Source organism: Salmo trutta, chromosome 4 (genome assembly GCF_901001165.1).
Source record: "Salmo trutta chromosome 4, fSalTru1.1, whole genome shotgun sequence".
Classification (NCBI taxonomy): Eukaryota; Metazoa; Chordata; class Actinopteri; order Salmoniformes; family Salmonidae; genus Salmo; species Salmo trutta.
Genome location: NC_042960.1, coordinates 44,601,720 through 44,620,141, shown reverse-complemented (window position 1 = coordinate 44,620,141; position 18,422 = coordinate 44,601,720). Strand labels below are relative to the sequence as shown.

Here is an 18,422-nt window from a genome sequence, read left to right as displayed (position 1 = left end):
AATTGAACATGTTTCATTATTTATTTGAGGCTAAATTGATTTTGTTGATGTATTATATTAAAATAAGTGTTCATTCAGTATAGTTGTAATTGTCATTACAAATAAAATACTTTAAAAAAATGTATTTATTTATTTATTTATTAATTATTTATTAAATTTATTTTTTAAATTTGGCCGATTAAAAATCGGTATCGTTTTTTTGGGTCCTCCTATAAAATCGGTATCGGCGTTGAAAAATCTGAATCGGTCGACCTCTAGTTGTGAGAGAATAGGACAGAGGGTAAACCTGATATAGGAGGAGGCCCGGAGGATGGAAACAGCCATACAGAATATCTCAGCCTATAGTTTAGAAAATAAACTGGTTGGGTGAGCTGGCCTGGGATATACCAGTGTGGTCTTACTAACTCTCTATTCCATGTGAATACTGTCAACATCAACAGCAGTGGGGCCATACTATCTATTCTACACTTTGACTTAAGGGTCATTCTAGGTTTTATTCAGCAAATAAGTGGAGTTTGGTTCAGTTGTGTACAGGGCCACTAGCCAGTGCAGAAATCCACAATGGGGGTTACAACTGGCACAGGCCTACCCCATGTTCCAACCAATTGAGCTGGTGGATCCTCAGTATTAACCCCTGGGTAAGGCCTACTCGCTGTAACCCTGATGTGCTGGTCATTATCTAACGAGTGATAATAGCCTTACTTAGCCTACATAATAATCTGAAAGGGATTGTAATGGGGAGATAAGAACGAGATTCTCTCTCCTCACTCACACACACAGTTCATGTTTCACAAAAAAAGTGCTGAAGTTGTATGTCACCACCTGCATAGTCTGCCCAAATGAGATGATCACAGCGGATAGGAATCTAAAGTGAAAGACCATGAAACAAGTAAATAAGCCAAGACGACAGAGCGGTATCTTGATTATAGAAGAGGAATCTGTCGCACACCATCTTCACTGAGAACTAGGATGACACGCGTGTCATATAAGCCCATGCCAGCACAAAGTGAACTAAGCCCGATTCCAAATGGGTTACATAATACAGAGAATAAGCCTATAATCTGTCCATATAGCAGACTGAAGGCTGATGTTTCCATGAGCAGCCGTGTGCGCTTTAGCTGTTGACATTAATGGTCTGGGCTAATGTATACAACCCTGCTGTTGACTGTGAACCTAGTGGGACATGTACACCCCTCTGAGAAAAACTAGTTACGATGTGTGTGTGTGTAACAATGCAAAGTCAGCAAAACACACACAAGTAGCTCCAACACATACTCACTGGAGGTAGAAAGCATATTGCACTGAATAACGGTGTGCCGTTAGTTCGACGCGGTTTGTTAAAGGGACCACCCGCCAATGGGCATCTGACTGGCGACATTTCTGGATCTTTCTATATGTAGAATTGGTTTGCAAATTTCTGCCGGCACTCCGTTCAGAGGTGCTAAGTACTCTTGGCTGGCAAATGCTACCACTTTGAATTCAGGCTATGAATTGGACAGGAACGCCAACTCTTACAACTCCCTTCTACCACAGAAACGGTCTGTGGCCATCGGATTCTTGCCCCATCTGCCATGCCGGTCCGATTCATGCCGAAGGTTTGAGAGTTGGCGCAGAGAGGTGAGAAGCCAAAAGCTGCGTGCGTAAGGGTTTGCATTAGCAATCAAGCGAGCAGGCATGTGTGTGTAATTTGTGTAATTAGTTCTGCTGGGTGAAAGGGAAAGCAGGCACCCACCAAAAACAGGAACCCGATCTCCAAGTAGATGTCTCAGTAAGAGACACTCAAACAACAAACACTTATTCACGTGTGTGCAATACATACAGGGATCACAATAAGGGTGAATCTAAGCCAATGACTTAACTAGAGTAGTAAAGTTGCCCTGAAAGTCCTCCTATTCTCTAGCAGAGAGCTGGTCTACAGAGAGCTGGTCTGCAGAGAGCTGGTCTGCAGAGAGCTGGTGTGCAGAGAGCTGGTCTGCAGAAAACGGTCTGTCCTCCTCGCCATGTTACCGCCGCCTTTGTGTTTCTCTCTCGCTTGGTCTCTCGGTGTTCAGGCAGGGAGGCCAGCCACCACAGGGCCTGCCTTGCAGCATGGGAAACACAACCCTTTCACTTCCCTCTGGACACTGGCAACAGGCCTGCTCCTCCAGTACAGAGAAGATAGGGCAGGAACAGAGTGGAGCTAAACAATAACATATCTTCTGGCGCTTACAGCCTTTTCTCAGTGTCAGCTTGTTTGTGTGTGAGAGTCTCAACTCTCTGGTTAACAAGTTTAATGGTTTCCATGTGCGGAGGCTCTGAGAGGCATGGGGTGTGAGAGTGGAGGAAGGTGGATGGTGTGATAAGACTATAGGAGGAGCGCAAAGCTAAAAACACAACCACGTAAACACATGATCTAATATCAGATAATTAGTTATGTGAGGTGATGGCAATAAGGAAACTAATTCAACAGGCCGATGTGTTCCCTGGCTTCAACTTCGCTATCTGGCAAACACTGACATGTAGAAAGCAGGACAGTATTTCACAGATGCACACTAATACTCTAAACTCCCCAGGCTTTGCTAAAACACACCTTCATTAACGCACATGAAGGAATTCAGATTCATGAGGGCAAGCGAATCAGGATGTGTATGCTTGCGGATATGGCCTACTGTAGGAGAGAGAGATGAGTGTAAACAGTGACCAGGTAGCCTATATTTACATAAAACTCACCTGGAAAGATTATTCAAATCCATCAAAAATGCAAATATATCCAATATTTTCCATAACAGGATTAGGACACTTGGTAGACTCAAATGCACTGTAATGTGAGAAACCTGGGCTGTGTACCAAAATAGACCCAGGGCTCTCGACTAACTTTCTCCACTGGTTCTACCAGGGTTGCAAAGGGTCGGAAACTTTCCGGTAAATTTCCATGGGATATGGTAAGTTACGCCCGGGAATTTGGGGAATTTTGCTTAAACTCATCAAAAAAGTCAGCTTATAACAGTGAACCTTTTTTTGTGGGATACACAAGGCAATTCTAGGTCTTGTGGCATATTTTGGTTAAACTATCCCCAATTCAATGGAATTGCAACCCTCTGTATGCACAGTGCACTCTTCCATCACATGTACAGTGCACTGTTCATCACATGTACAGTGCACTGTTCATCACATGTACAGTGCACTGTTCATCACATGTACAGTGCACTGTTCATCACATGTACAGTGCACTGTTCATCACATGTACAGTGCACTGTTCATCACATGTACAGTGCACTGTTCATCACATGTACAGTGCACTGTTCATCACATGTACAGTGCACTGTTCATCACATGTACAGCTGATTCTCAAGATCTTGCACACTAATGAGATGCTATTGAGCCCACACTACTAGACTGTCTGAGCCAAGGACTACATACTTTCTGGTAAGTTTTGATTACAATACTGGGTGAATATATTGTATGACATAAAATGTTTTGTTAACTAGTAAATAGTAGCCTACGGCAAAGTGTGTATAAATCATTTCTAACTTCTTAATTTCTGCAAGTTAGTTTTTGCTACCATGAGGGTTTTAGCCTGCTAACTGAGGAGTGTTAATTCACCTGTTTCCATACATGTTTCATTTTAAAACATTTAATAATCTAATTGCGTAACTTTGTCTGTACATGGATTGTATTTGGGGTTTTTTCAACAGCAAAATCTACAGGAAAATGCCACGGGCACCATCTGATGTGTGGAGACATTTCACTGCAGCTAATGTAGAAGAAAAAGCTGTGTACATTTGCAAATACTGTGCCAAATCACATGTGAAGAATGCAACAAAGATGCAGAATCATCTGGCCAAGTGCATAAAGTTCCCTCAGCGCTCACAACAAGCAACCTCTGACAAAAGTCCCTCTAATTCTATTCGAGATGAAAATGATGAATCTGACACCTTATCAATAGCAACAGCTCATGGTCCTCCTGGAAACATATTTTTTTTTACTCAATGGAGGAACGTAGTCAGAGAAATGCTGATGAATGTCTTGCTCGAGCTGTGTATGCAACTGGTTCACCTCTGATGCTCACAGGCAATGTGTATTTAAGAGATTTCTGAATGTTCTTCACCCAGCATACAACCCTCCAACCAGACATGGTTTATCTACTCATTTGCTGGATGCAGAGTTCAACAGAGTTCAAGTGAAGGTCAAGCAAATCATAGAGAAAGCAGACTATTGCAATCATCTCTGATGGGTGGTTGAATTTTGTGGGCAAGGAATAACTAACTACATCATCTCCACCCCTCAACCAGTATTCTACAAGGGACAACAGACACAAGGGACAGACACACCGGTCTCTACATTGCAGATTATCTGAAGGCAGTCATCAATTACCATGAACCACAGAAGGTATTTGCACTGGTGACAGACAATGCTGCCAACATGAAGGCTGCTTGGTCTAAAGTGGAGGAGTCCTACCTTCACATCAAACCCATTGCCTATGCTGCTCATGCATTGAATCTGCTCCTCAATGACATAATGGCATTGAAAACATTGGATACACTCTACAAGAGAGCCAAGGAAATGGTTAGGCATGTGAAAGGTCGTCAAGTTACAGCAGCAATCTACCTCACCAAGCAAAGTGAAAAGAATTAGAGCACCACATTGAAGCTGCCCAGCAACACCCGTTGGGGTGGTGTTGTCATCATGTTTGACAGTCTCCTGGAGGGGAAGGAGTCTTTCCAAGAAATGGCCACATCACAGTCTGCCAATATGGACAGCCCCATCAACAGGATCCTCCTGGATTATGTATTTTGGGAGAGAGTGGTAAGCAGCCTGAAACCTATAGCAGTAGCCATTGCACGGATTGAGGGAGACAATGCCATCCTGTCTGATGTTCAGACTCTGCTTGCAGATTTAAGAGAAGAAATGTGTAGTGCCCTGCCCACTTCCCTGTTGCGCCATGCAGAGGAAACTGCAGTTCTGAAATGCATCAAAAAGTGTGAAGACTTCTGCCTGAAGCCTGAACCAACAAGGCCTATGGTGTCATCACTACTGTGTCTCGCCACCTTGGCCTGGCTGAGGGCAAGGTTCTTGGCAGTCTGGCGAAGTACACTTCCAAGCAAGGGCTTTGGGATGGAGATGCAATATGGCAGTCGTGCCAACACATCTCATCAGCCAGATTGGTGGAAGTGACTTTGTGGATCGGAGACTCTTTCCCCTGTTGCCTCTATCATCCTCCAAAATAAGCCGCCTCATAGGGCAACTGGTCCTTGTTCGGGAACACGCACACAACTGGCTGACCAATACAAGGGTTGAAAAATTGGTGGCCATCCACGCAAATTTGAGGCTTTTTGAGCCTGACAAAGAGCCATCCTCAACAAGGTTGGAAAGTGACAGTGAAGATGAGGCCTCAGAGTCTGATGTTCAAGAGGTGGACATTGAGGAGGTCCAGGGAAAAGACATGGAAGCCTGTGGGGAAGACAACCAAAGCTTTAGTTTCTAGACTTATCATTTTACAGATGTATGTTGAAAACGTTTTTGGGAGATGCGATGGATCATTGGGATCATTCAATATTCCCTTTCTTTTGTTGTTCAGTGAAATCATCCCATGTGAGGAGTTCAACTCATTTAATTATAAAGTTCAATTCATAACTATATTGTTTTTTTCTATTGGAAGAAGTTTATCATTTGCAATTATGCGTACTTATGATAAGGTAAAAGGTTTATGTTTCGGTCTCCATATGATACGGTAAATATATCCAATGCTAAAAACATCTACATTTAAAATGGTATTAATATTAATTTGCATATATTCCTGTTAATTCCCTCGGAAAGTTTCCACCTCTGAATACTCCCCAAAATGTGCAAGCAAATTTTTCAGTTGGTGGCACATTTACATTTTAGTCACTTAGCAGACACTCTTATCCAGAGCGACTTACAGTAGTGAATGCATACATTTCAAACTTTTTTTTCCCCCGTACTGGTCTCCCGTGGGAATCGAACCCACAACCCTGGCGTTGCAAACACCATGCTCTACCAACTGAGCCACACGGGACCTGGCACCAGCACATGATTTGGTCACACCAATTTTGAGACGCTGCGCAGCAATAACAACCTGACCTGGGTCCCATAATGTACCTAGATTCCATACAGAAACAAGTTAATAATGACTAGCCATCTTTTAAATGAGCATGCCCTTGCAAGGCTTGACATTCAGGTAAACAAAGCTACCGGCCCGGGAAAGAGTGCATTATTTAAATGTTAGATTTAATTACAAGTGGCCTATGACCTACGCTCCATACACAAATTATGACATTTTAAAATTGACAATATCATATTTTACACTGATTGTGCAAAGGTTTAATTTTTTCTCTCCATACAATCTTAAAAAGGGTGTTATTGTAAGTGATTTTGAACAGTCACTCTACAGTTGTAGGGTCCTATAAAATAAGTTGGATCTTTTGGTAAATTCCATTTCCTGGGTTTCACTCATAAAATAAAAGTACAGTAATTGGATGTTCAAAGTCCACAACAATGCTCAGGAGACCAGCTAAAAAAATTTAAAAAAAAATACAATATTCACTGGCACCCTAGCGACCAATTAAAAATGGGCATCACACTGCCAAGTCAAAGTTTTGGTCACAGACCACAAGCTAATTGGAAATCAGGATCAAACCGTTAGAAACTTGCATAACTGACCAATTAGTCCATTACTAAATTTGATTTAGTAACCCAACCAGTGGTACAGAACTTAATAAATTCCATTTATCTATCATCAATATTTTACATTAGCAAGAGTTCTCTGAAGTCATAAGGCTTGGCTGAAGACTCGGCATCAGCAGACATCTGGGATTTATTTATGAACAAACTATGAATAAAACAGCAGCACTAAAAACTCAAGGGCCTGAAGCTCATCAGCTGATGCATGAAAAGTCAAGACAACACTAATAAATTGAACAGAGGACTGGTACATGATTTCATACAAATGATTCCATATTCTTCTTTAAAATGTGTACTGGAATTCAGTTGGCATAGAGACAGGAGTAGATGGAAAGGTATATCCTCTTCTGAGACAGTACAGCATAAAGTCAGCTTTCTAGCACTAGAGTGGACTGTGATGTCGAAACTGAAATAACAAAGGGTTAATCCATTTGAATTTCATCACTTTTTGACAGCACACCTTTTGATTTGAACAATCGGTTGAGACACCATGCTCTTGAATACAGGGTGGGTGTCATGCTTTGGTTGATAAATGTACTAAAATGGAAATAAATGGACATTGACTTTTAAAATGGTACCACAAAGATGGTTGGAGGTCCACACATCAGAGAACGTTGACTTGAATGGGAAAATCTGTTGTTTTAAACTGTACTGTCAATCATCCATAGGAAACCTATTGTAATCATAGAAATATAGATACTAGAATAGACATGACCATTTAAGTTGACATTTGAGGGTGGGTGGTCTGGCGGCCATTTTTGTGGCCTATTCCAATAGTGTACCAGCTAAATTACTGTGGTCTGAAGGGATAGGTCCATTCTATTTCTATGACTGAAATGACACCCACCCTGTATTCAAGAGCATATTGTATCTCAGCCGATGGCGGGCAAAAAACAAAAACCTCATGAAGTAAAATAGGGTCTAAGCTATAACATATGCAAATATGAAAAAGTTCACATACAGTGAGGGGAAAAAAAGTATTTGATCCCCTGCTGATTTTGTACATTTGCCCACTGACAAAGAAATGATCAGTCTATAATTTTAATGGTAGGTTTATTTGAACGGTGAGAGCCAGAATAACAGCAAAAAAAATCCAGAAAAACGCATGTCAAAAATGATTTGCATTTTAATGAGGGAAATAAGTATTTGACCCCTCTGCAAAACATGACTTAGTACTTGGTGGCAAAACCCTTGTTGGCCATCACAGAGGTCAGACGTTTCTTGTAGTTGGCCACCGGGTTTGCACACATCTCAGGAGGAATTTTGTCCCACTCCTCTTTGCAGATCTTCTCCAAGTCATTAAGGTTTCGAGGCTGACGTTTGGCAACTCGAACCTTCAGCTCCCTCCACAGATTTTCTATGGGATTAAGGTATGGAGACCGGCTAGGCCACTCCAGGACCTTAATGTGCTTCTTCTTGAGCCACTCCTTTGTTGCCTTGGCCGTGTGGTTTGGCTCATTGTCATGCTGGAATACCCATCCACAACCCATTTTCAATGCCCTGGCTGAGCGAAGGAGGTTCTCACCCAAGATTTGACGGTACATGGCCCCGTCCATCGTCCCTTTGATGCGGTGAAGTTGTCCTGTCCCCTTAGCAGAAAAACACCCCCAAAGCATAATGTTTCCACCTCCATGTTTGACGGTGGGGATGGTGTTCTTGGGGTCATAGGCAGCATTCATCCTCCTCCAAACACGTTGAGTTAATGCCAAAGAGCTTCATTTTGGTCTCATCTGACCACAACACTTTCACCCAGTTGTCCTCTGAATCATTCAGATGTTCATTGGCAAACTTCAGTCGGGCATGTATATGTACTTTCTTGAGCAGGGGGACCTTGCGGGCGCTGCAGGATTTCAGTCCTTCACGGCGTAGTGTGTTACCAATTGTTTTCTTGGTGACTATGGTCCCAGCTGCCTTGAGATCATTGACAAGATCCTCCCGTGTAGTTCTGGGCTGATTCCTCACCGTTCTCATGATCATTGCAACTCCACGAGGTGAGATCTTGCATGGAGCCCCAGGCCGAGGGAGATTGACAGTTCTTTTGTGTTTCTTCCATTTGCGAATAATCGCACCAACTCTTGTCACCTTCTCACCAAGCTGCTTGGCGATGGTCTTATAGCCCATTCCAGCCTTGTATAGGTCTACAATCTTGTCCCTGACATCCTTGGAGAGCTCTTTGGTCTTGGCCATGGTGGAGAGTTTGGAATCTGATTGATTGATTGCTTCTGTGGACAGGTGTCTTTTATACAGGTAACAAACTGAGATTAGGAATTAAGAGTGTGCTCCTAATCTCAACTCGTTACCTGTATAAAAGACACCTGGGAGCCAGAAATCTTTCTGATTGAGAGGGGGTCAAATACTTATTTCCCTCATTAAAATGCAAATCAATTTATAACATTTTTGACATGTGTTTTTCTAGATTTTTTTGTTGTTATTCTGTCTCTCACTGTTCAAATAAACCTACCATTAAAATTAGACTGATCATTTCTTTGTCAGTGGGAATATTTACAAAATCAGCAGGGGATCAAATACTTTTTCCCCCTCACTGTAATTGCTAAAATAAAATCAAAAAAGTTAATCTGTATTAAAAAAAAATATATATATATATATATATCCAAGAAATTATTAAATGGTTTGACAACCCTGTTTGGAAGCTTTTAAATGATATCAAACTCAATGGTTTATCTTTTCCAGTGATGAAGACATGGATGTCTCATGGTATGGTGGGGTATGCAAAATGGGTCAACTTTGAGCACCTCCATCTCCTCTACGTGCCATGTGGAAGGGAATCTGCAACACAAACATGGAGGAGAGTGAACGTGGCAGAGCACGGAGACGTGGTTTGGGTATGAAAAGTCTGACAGACAGAAAACTGTCCTCTGCAAAATATGCCGCTAACCTCTTTTACCACACCTACGCAAGAATCATGTGAAACAGTATGGAGAGAGTCTGCGGATAAGACCCAAAAAAGTAGTTGAGTGCTCAAAACAAACCCGACTCAGATGTTGCAAGAGGCTTTAGCCCGCGACACACCATATGGCAAAGAATCCCGAAAATGGAAGGCGATAACAGCTGCCGTTACACCGTACATCTGCAAAGACATGGCCCCAATTTACAGAGTCGAGAAACTGGGTTGGTGCCAACACTCGACCCAAGGCACCAAATGCCAAGGCGAAAACACTTCAATCAAGTCGAGTTGCCTCGTTTATATCAAGAGTGTCGGGCCAAAGTAGAGGAGGAAATCCACAAGGTAATGTACTACGCTACAACAACAGATATGTGAAATACACAGCCCTATACGAGCCTGACGATACACTTCATCCAAGACTGGACACACTGCAGTTGGTGTTTACAGACAGGCTATTTCCCAGAGGACCACACGGGAGAAATAATAGCCAGAGGTCTCAGGGAAGCGCTTGAGTTGTGGGGACTGAGCGAGGGTAGCCTAGTCTGTGGCACCACGGATAACATCCTTGCACTTCAGCTGAATGACTGGATACGTTTACAGTGTTTTGGCTACCGTCTTCATCTAGCCATTGGTGAGTGTCTAAAACAATGTAAAACTATATTTCAGTAATAATAAACCTTTATAGTAGGCCACCCCACGTAGTATTTTAATGTCTTGCAGGTGCTATGTTTGTTGTTAAGTGGCGTGCAAGCACGCTAAAAGCTTGGCTGAATATGGGGGTGTAGTCAAAGAAAATCCCGTTTTAAGTGAATGATGATACTGATAACTTTTGTCTGTCACAAAGTAACAGAAATTATCCTTTTATAAGGCTCAGCAATACAACAATAATGCACATTTAAACACATCCACACACAATGCAATGAATGTGATACCTGTCTTGTAAAGTGTTATATAATATAATATAATATAATATATATATATATATATATATATATATGCATCTTCTCCTTTATTTATACAGAGCGAAGTGTGAAACTACCCAAAGTGCAAAGACCAGTTGGAGTCTACAAGAAGTTGGTGAGTGCCTTCTCTAACTCATGGAAGAGAAGATGTGAACTGGGCTTGCCTGCTCATCAGCTGATCACAGAAAGCCCTACCAGGTGGGGTTCTATGCAACAAATGATTGAAAGGGTCTTGGAGCAGGAGAACGCTTTCTCACAGGTCCTCCATGCCGACAAGAAAATGCAACATCTGGTCCCAACTTGGTCGGACTTTCTGGAATCCATAAACAAGGAACAGAGTCCTCTCATGGAGTTTACAGATGCCTTGTCTGGGGAGCAGTACACATGTTTCCTACTTGAAACCAGTCCTCCATCTTTTCAACAACCAGGTACTCAAGCCTCAGGATGACGACAGTCCGCTCACCACGACCATCAAAGAGGGCATTCTAAACTACTTAAGTTGGAGAGCCTGGTGGCTGAACAGGCAGCTCAGCAGAGGTAGCCCCCCCTTCCATCAGCTGCTACAGCTTCCTGCTAAGAGGCAAAAGAAGAGTTTGAGCAGCAACTTTGAAAAAGCAGCAATGCAAAGCTAAACGGCCCATTTACATTTACATTTAAGTCAAGCGGAGAGTCCATTGAAAAGGAGCTCAACCTCTATCTCCAACTGGAGGCTGGTCCAGAGGCAAACCCACTGGAATGGTGGAGGCAGCATGAGGCACATTTACCCACAAGTGGACAAGCTAGCAAAGAAATACTTGTGCACCCCTGCCACAAGTGCCCCATCAGAGCAGGTGTTCAGTACAAGTGGGAACATTGTGACATGTCAGAGGTCATCACTTAAACCACAAAGAGTTGACCAGCTTGTATTCCTGGCTCTCAACCTGTAAAACTAACTCCCTGAGATTCTGCAACATAAGGCAAACATTTTGACGCATTGTTTGCAGCACTTTGGTTGTTTTCATATAATGCTATAATTCAAACTTCAAGGAGTGTTTTGTTTACTTGTTATATATTTATTTGTGAGCCTTATTTTGCTGTTATAGTTTAAACTTGAAAGTGTTGCATGTTTACATTTGGTATTTTACATACCAATATTTGTTAGGCCTGTATTCATTTGTTTGCTGCTACAATTCAAATCAGTTCTACTATTAAAAAGAGTATTATAAGTTTGGTTTGGATATTTTAGACCATATTCACATTTTAGGCCTATTTATTTTGTTTGCAACTATAGTTAAAGTGTTTTCTATTTACCTTTTTAGGTTTTATACATCCATATTTTATATTTTGTTACATGCTTAATTGAAAATTTGCACAAAGGCTCTAAATAAAAGGAGAAATAATCAAATATATGAGTAAATACCTTTTATTTGTTGAGTATAATTCAAAACGTATTAAGAAAATGTGCTATATCGTGCTATGTATCGTTATGGGGATATGAAATGACCTATATCGGGATATTGGTCGAGATATTGGTCATATTGCCCAGTCCTACTTCCACGTCTGTTTCGTATAGCCTAACCTCACGAGGGGAACGGAGCTCGTATAGCCTAACCTCACGGGGGGGAACGGAGCTCGTATAGCCTAACCTCACGGGGGGGAACGGAGCTCGTATAGCCTAACCTCACGGGGGGGAACGGAGCTCGTATAGCCTAACCTCACGGGGGGGAACGGAGCTCGTATAGCCTAACCTCACGGGGGGGAACGGAGCTCGTATAGCCTAACCTCACGGGGGGGAACGGAGCTCGTATAGCCTAACCTCACGGGGGGGAACGGAGCTCGTATAGCCTAACCTCACGGGGGGAACGGAGCTCGTATAGCCTAACCTCACGGGGGGAACGGAGCTCGTATAGCCTAACCTCACGGGGGGAACGGAGCTCGTATAGCCTAACCTCACGGGGGGGAACGGAGCTCGTATAGCCTAACCTCACGGGGGGGAACGGAGCTCGTATAGCCTAACCTCACGGGGGGGAACGGAGCTCGTATAGCCTAACCTCACGGGGGGGAACGGAGCTCGTATAGCCTAACCTCACGGGGGGGAACGGAGCTCGTATAGCCTAACCTCACGGGGGGGAACGGAGCTCGTATAGCCTAACCTCACGGGGGGGAACGGAGCTCGTATAGCCTAACCTCACGAGGGGAACGGAGCTCGTATAGCCTAACCTCACGAGGGGAACGGAGCTCGTATAGCCTAACCTCACGGGGGGGAACGGAGCTCGTATAGCCTAACCTCACGGGGGGGAACGGAGCTCGTATAGCCTAACCTCACGGGGGGGAACGGAGCTCGTATAGCCTAACCTCACGGGGGGGAACGGAGCTCGTATAGCCTAACCTCACGGGGGGGAACGGAGCTCGTATAGCCTAACCTCACGGGGGGGAACGGAGCTCGTATAGCCTAACCTCACGGGGGGAACGGAGCTCGTATAGCCTAACCTCACGGGGGGAACGGAGCTCGTATAGCCTAACCTCACGGGGGGGAACGGAGCTCGTATAGCCTAACCTCACGGGGGGAACGGAGCTCGTATAGCCTAACCTCACGGGGGGAACGGAGCCCGTATTACCCAACCTCACGGGGGGGAACGGAGCTCGTATAGCCTAACCTCACGGGGGGGAACGGAGCTCGTATAGCCTAACCTCACGGGGGGGAACGGAGCTCGTATAGCCTAACCTCACGGGGGGGAACGGAGCTCGTATAGCCTAACCTCACGGGGGGGAACGGAGCTCGTATAGCCTAACCTCACGGGGGGGAACGGAGCTCGTATAGCCTAACCTCACGGGGGGGAACGGAGCTCGTATAGCCTAACCTCACGGGGGGAAACGGAGCTCGTATAGCCTAACCTCACGGGGGGAACGGAGCTCGTATAGCCTAACCTCACGGGGGGAACGGAGCTCGTATAGCCTAACCTCACGGGGGGAACGGAGCTCGTATAGCCTAACCTCACGGGGGGAACGGAGCTCGTATAGCCTAACCTCACGGGGGGAACGGAGCCATACGTTACAACTTCTCTCACTTTAACGCAAGAGCAGAAATGTGAAAGCCTTTTAACTCCGTAATCAAACATACAGATAGACCTAGTCCGTCTGTGTGTACAGATCAAAAGCATGTTTCAGAACAGTAAATACATTTATTTAACTACACGCAATCAATCTCACAGCACCAAATCTTAAATCAACACTGTTTACTGATAGGAGGCATACTGCAGTCACATATGGCAGATTGCCTAAAGAGCCCATATTTACCATAGAAAATCATTAAGACCCTGCTATAGGGTCTGTAAACCATTAAGCACTAGACTGTTAAAAGTCCACAGTATAGATTATCATAAGACATACAGCAAACACAACCTTTATCAGTGATCAGGACAGAGCAAGAGTACAATAGAGACTGACTTGGTCTTTTTGATGAGGTGAGGGAAAAGAGCAGTGCTGTGGTTTCTAATTTGACACATCTAAAAAAAAAAAAAAAAGCAGTGGTCCAGGCAACATAAGACAAAGCTGATTGAGAGAGAAGGAACTACGAGCCAAGGTCAAGTGAAAAGACATAGTAGGCCACTCTAGTCATTGGCTTGTACGTTACTGTAGCGTAGCGAGACTATTTAAAGTACTCTCTTATGCTGTGTAGGTGTCTGACGCTAGAAAGCTGTCATGCTACTGGCCATACTTGTCACCAGCCCTGGGTATTGTTTCCTGCGTCAGTGGCTCTCATGGCTTAATCAATGCACGACCTGTGATAATCCACCACCTGTCACTGTTAGCTTACGCATCTATGCTGCAGGACTTCAAGTAGAAAAGACAAGCAGCTGGATAAAAAGTTGACCAGCTAGTTAACTGTTTAATAATATACTCTAGTCTAGCTGGCTAGCAGGTTTTACAGCTATAATTACTGCATCAATAGCCCTCATGAAAAATATGATATTCTTGTCCACCCTCTAATTTATTATTATTATTATTTTAATTCACCTTTATTTAACCAGGTAGGCAAGTTGAGAACAAGTTCTCATTTACAATTGCGACCTGGCCAAGATAAAGCAAGCAGTTTGACACATACAACAACACAGAGTTACACATGGAGTAAAACAAACATACAGTCAATAATATAGTAGAAAATTAAGTCTATATACAAAGTGAGCAAATGAGGTGAGATAAGGGAGGTAAAGGCAAAAAAAAAACATGGTGGCAAAGTAAATACAATATAGCAAGTAAAACACTGGAATGGTAGATTTGCAGTGGAAGAAAGTGCAAAGTAGAAATAGAAATAATGGGGTGCAAAGGAGCAAAATAAATAAATAAATAAATACAGTAGGGGAAGAGGTAGTTGTTTGGGCTAAATTATAGATGGGCTATGTACAGGTGCAATAATCTGTGAGCTGCTCTGACAGCTGGTGCTTAAAGCTAGTGAGGGAGATAAGTGTTTCCAGTTTCAGAGATTTTTGTAGTTCGTTCCAGTCATTGGCAGCAGAGAAGTGGAAGGAGAGGCGGCCGAAGGAGGAATTGGCTTTGGGGGTGACCAGAGAGATATACCTGCTGGAGCGCGTGCTACAGGTGGGTGCTGCTATGGTGACCAGCGAGCTGAGATAAGGGGGAACTTTACCTAGCAGGGTCTTGTAGATGACCTGGAGCCAGTGGGATTGGCGACGAGTATGAAGCGAGGGCCAGCCAACGAGAGTGTACAGATCACAGCAGTGGGTAGTATATGGGGCTTTGGTGACAAAACGGATGGCACTGTGATAAACTGCATCCAGTTTGTTGAGTGGAGTGTTGGAGGCTATTTTGTAAATGACATTGCCGAAGTCGAGGATCGGTAGGATGGTCAGTTTTACGAGGGTATGTTTGGCAGCATGAGTGAAAGATGCTTTGTTGTGAAATAGGAAGCCAATTCTAGATTTAACTTTGGATTGGAGATGTTTGATGCGAGTCTGGAAGGAGAGTTTATAGTCTAACCAGACACCTAGGTATTTGTAGTTGTCCACATATTCTAAGTCAGAACCAACCAGAGTAGTGATGCTGGACGAGTGGGCAGGTGCAGGCAGCGATCGGTTGAAGAGCATGCATTTAGTTTTACTTGTATTTAAGAGCAGTTGGAGGCCACAGAAGGAGAGTTGTAGGCATTGAAGCTCGTCTGGAGGGTAGTTAACACAGTGTCCAAAGAAGGGCCAGAAGTATACAGAATGGCGTCGTCTGCGTAGAGGTGGATCGGAGACTCACCAGCAGCAAGAGCGACATCATTGATGTATACAGAGAAAAGAGTCGGCCCAAGAATTGAACCCTGTGGCACCCCCATAGAGACTGCCATTGGCCCGGACAACAGGCCCTCCGATTTGACACACTGAACTCTATCAGAGAAGTAGCTGGTGAACCAGGCGAGGCAATCCTTTGAGAAACCAAGGCTGTTGAGTCTGCCGATGAAAATGTGGTAATTGACAGAGTCGAAAGCCTTGGCCAGGTCGATGAATACGGCTGCACAGTATTGTTTCTTATTGATGGCGGTTAAGATAACGTTTAGGACCTTGAGCGTGGCTGAGGTGCACCCATGACCAGCTCTGAAACCAGATTGCATAGTGGAGAAGGTGCGGTGGGATTCGAAATGGTTGGTAATCTGTTTGTTGACTTGTCTTTCGAAGACTTTAGAGAGGCAGGGTAGGATAGATATAGGTCTGTAGCAGTTTGGGTCAGGTACAGCTAGGTACAGTGCCTTCAGAAATTATTCACACCCCTTGACTTTTTGAAAATGTTGTTGTGTTACAGCCTGAATTTAAAATGGATTCAATTGAGATATTTTGTCATTGGCCTACACCATAATGTCAAAGTGGAATTACGTTCTTCAATTAAAAAATTCAAAAAATGAATACAAAAATGAAAAGCTGAAATGTCTTCAGTCAACACGTATTCAACACCTTTGTTATGGCAAGTCTAAATAAGATCAGGAGTAAACACGTGTAATTAATAACTTTAACATGCTCAAAGGGGTATTCAATGTCTACTTATCTACCAATTGGTAGATATTGGTAGATAAGGTTATAAGTGACCTCTTTGCGAGGCATTGGAAAGCCTCCTTGGTCTTTGTGGTTGAATCCGTGTTTGAAATTCACTGCTTGTATGATGAACCTTACAGATAATTGTGTGTGGGATACAGAGATGAGGTAGTCATTCAAAAATCGTGTTAAACACTATTATTGCACACAGCGTGAGTCATCTCATCTCTATTGGGCTACAGCTTATGCGGTATCTTTAGAGCAGTGTCTTCCAAACTAGGGGTTGCGACCCCAAGTGCGGTCGCCAATTTGAAAACATGGTCGCGAGCGAAACGGGAAAAAATACAACTGGGGTCGTCAGTATCCTCCGGTAGACGCTAGATGTGGTTGTAATAAACAGAAGCTTTTCTTCCTACAAATGTGGCTCTGTTTTGGATGGTTTAAGCTACAAAATATTTTAACCCCATCGCTGAAAGATAGGACTCTCAGGAACACGCAGGTGTGATCTGTTTCTCTCTACAATGCACACTAGCAGCACAGGACTCATTAGACCAGACACTATCATTAGTAATCATGTTTCCATCCAGTTTTTATGCGAGTAAAGTATTACCATATATATATATATATATATATATATATATATATATATAAAAAAACAAAACAAGACAGCTGTGATGGAAACAGGAAGTTTCGTTACAATTTTATATATGCCGACAGATCATGTTCGTTCAACATGGTGGGAACTTTGTGTCTGTAAAATTAATTATGCGAGAAACGGAGGTGGAAACGCCATCACATCGAAGTAAACTTGTAGTCAGGCGTGATATGTTGTGTGGTCCTCTCACTACGAGCATGCAGTTTATTAGGCTACTGATGAAATCATTTGATGAACTTCACAGGGTGGTGAAAGTGCACGGTGATCTTTATGCTCCTTTCCAATAAATAGAGGGTCTAATTCTGGTGACATGATGATCGATGCTTTACTACCGTTTGACAAATATTATTACCCATAATAATCTTATAATGTAGACTAGCTTACCCGCGATATATCTGCGAGCTGTTGGCTAGAGCCCAAGTGCCAAGACCAGAGTATGCACATGTGCTATTTATTGCAACAGTTTCTGACAAAACTATCGGTAGAGTTGGAAATGCCACGGAAACACATTGAACTTTCAAAAAAGTACATTGTGTGCAATACGTCATCACGCACTGATTTTTATCAGCAACAAGTCCGTTTGGTGGAAACATCACTGGTGGGGAAATGCATATATTTCTTTATGCGAATTTTAGAATAATTAGCATGAAAATCTGTCACTAATTGAATGGAAACCTAGCTAGTGATGAATTTCGTTTATACACATAAGACCATACAAAATTATTGCCTGAAGATCTTCTGAATTCCCAATACCTTTCTGATTTCAGCCACTTCAAACCATACTTCCTTCAGATAACAACTAATTGACAGAGGTAGGTTTAATTATTTGAATTCTATTTTGTTCCGTTTTTTTCTGTGTGCTGCGCGATGTAGTAGGGAGTTGTAGTTTTCAATAGGCAACTATTCAACAGTTTAACGCACAAAACGAGGTAATTAACTACAATGACCATAATCCATTGCGCATCTACTTGCCCTGCGCCATGGAAGAGACAAGACTGCATGATCATGAGGGCACATAGAGAGCAGCTGTTGCTTCATGAGGTATCTCTACCTGAAAATACATGACAAAAGTGTGATTCCACAGTATGCCTTATTTACTTTGAAGAACTACAAAATAGTGATTGTCAGACAGCAGCTCTATAGAGATGACTTGGAATGAAGTAAAAAAAGTAATCAAATAAAACAAATGTAAAATACACAACACATATTTT

The 18,422-nt window shown here is 43.1% G+C and overlaps 1 protein-coding gene across 4 annotated transcripts in view; it reads right to left on the bottom strand.

Annotated features, from left to right (window-relative positions):
* The window catches only part of LOC115192423 (SUN domain-containing ossification factor), an 87,061-nt gene that overhangs the window by 67,366 nt on the left and 1,273 nt on the right, over positions 1-18,422 (bottom strand). The gene's annotated exons all lie outside the window — the stretch shown is intronic.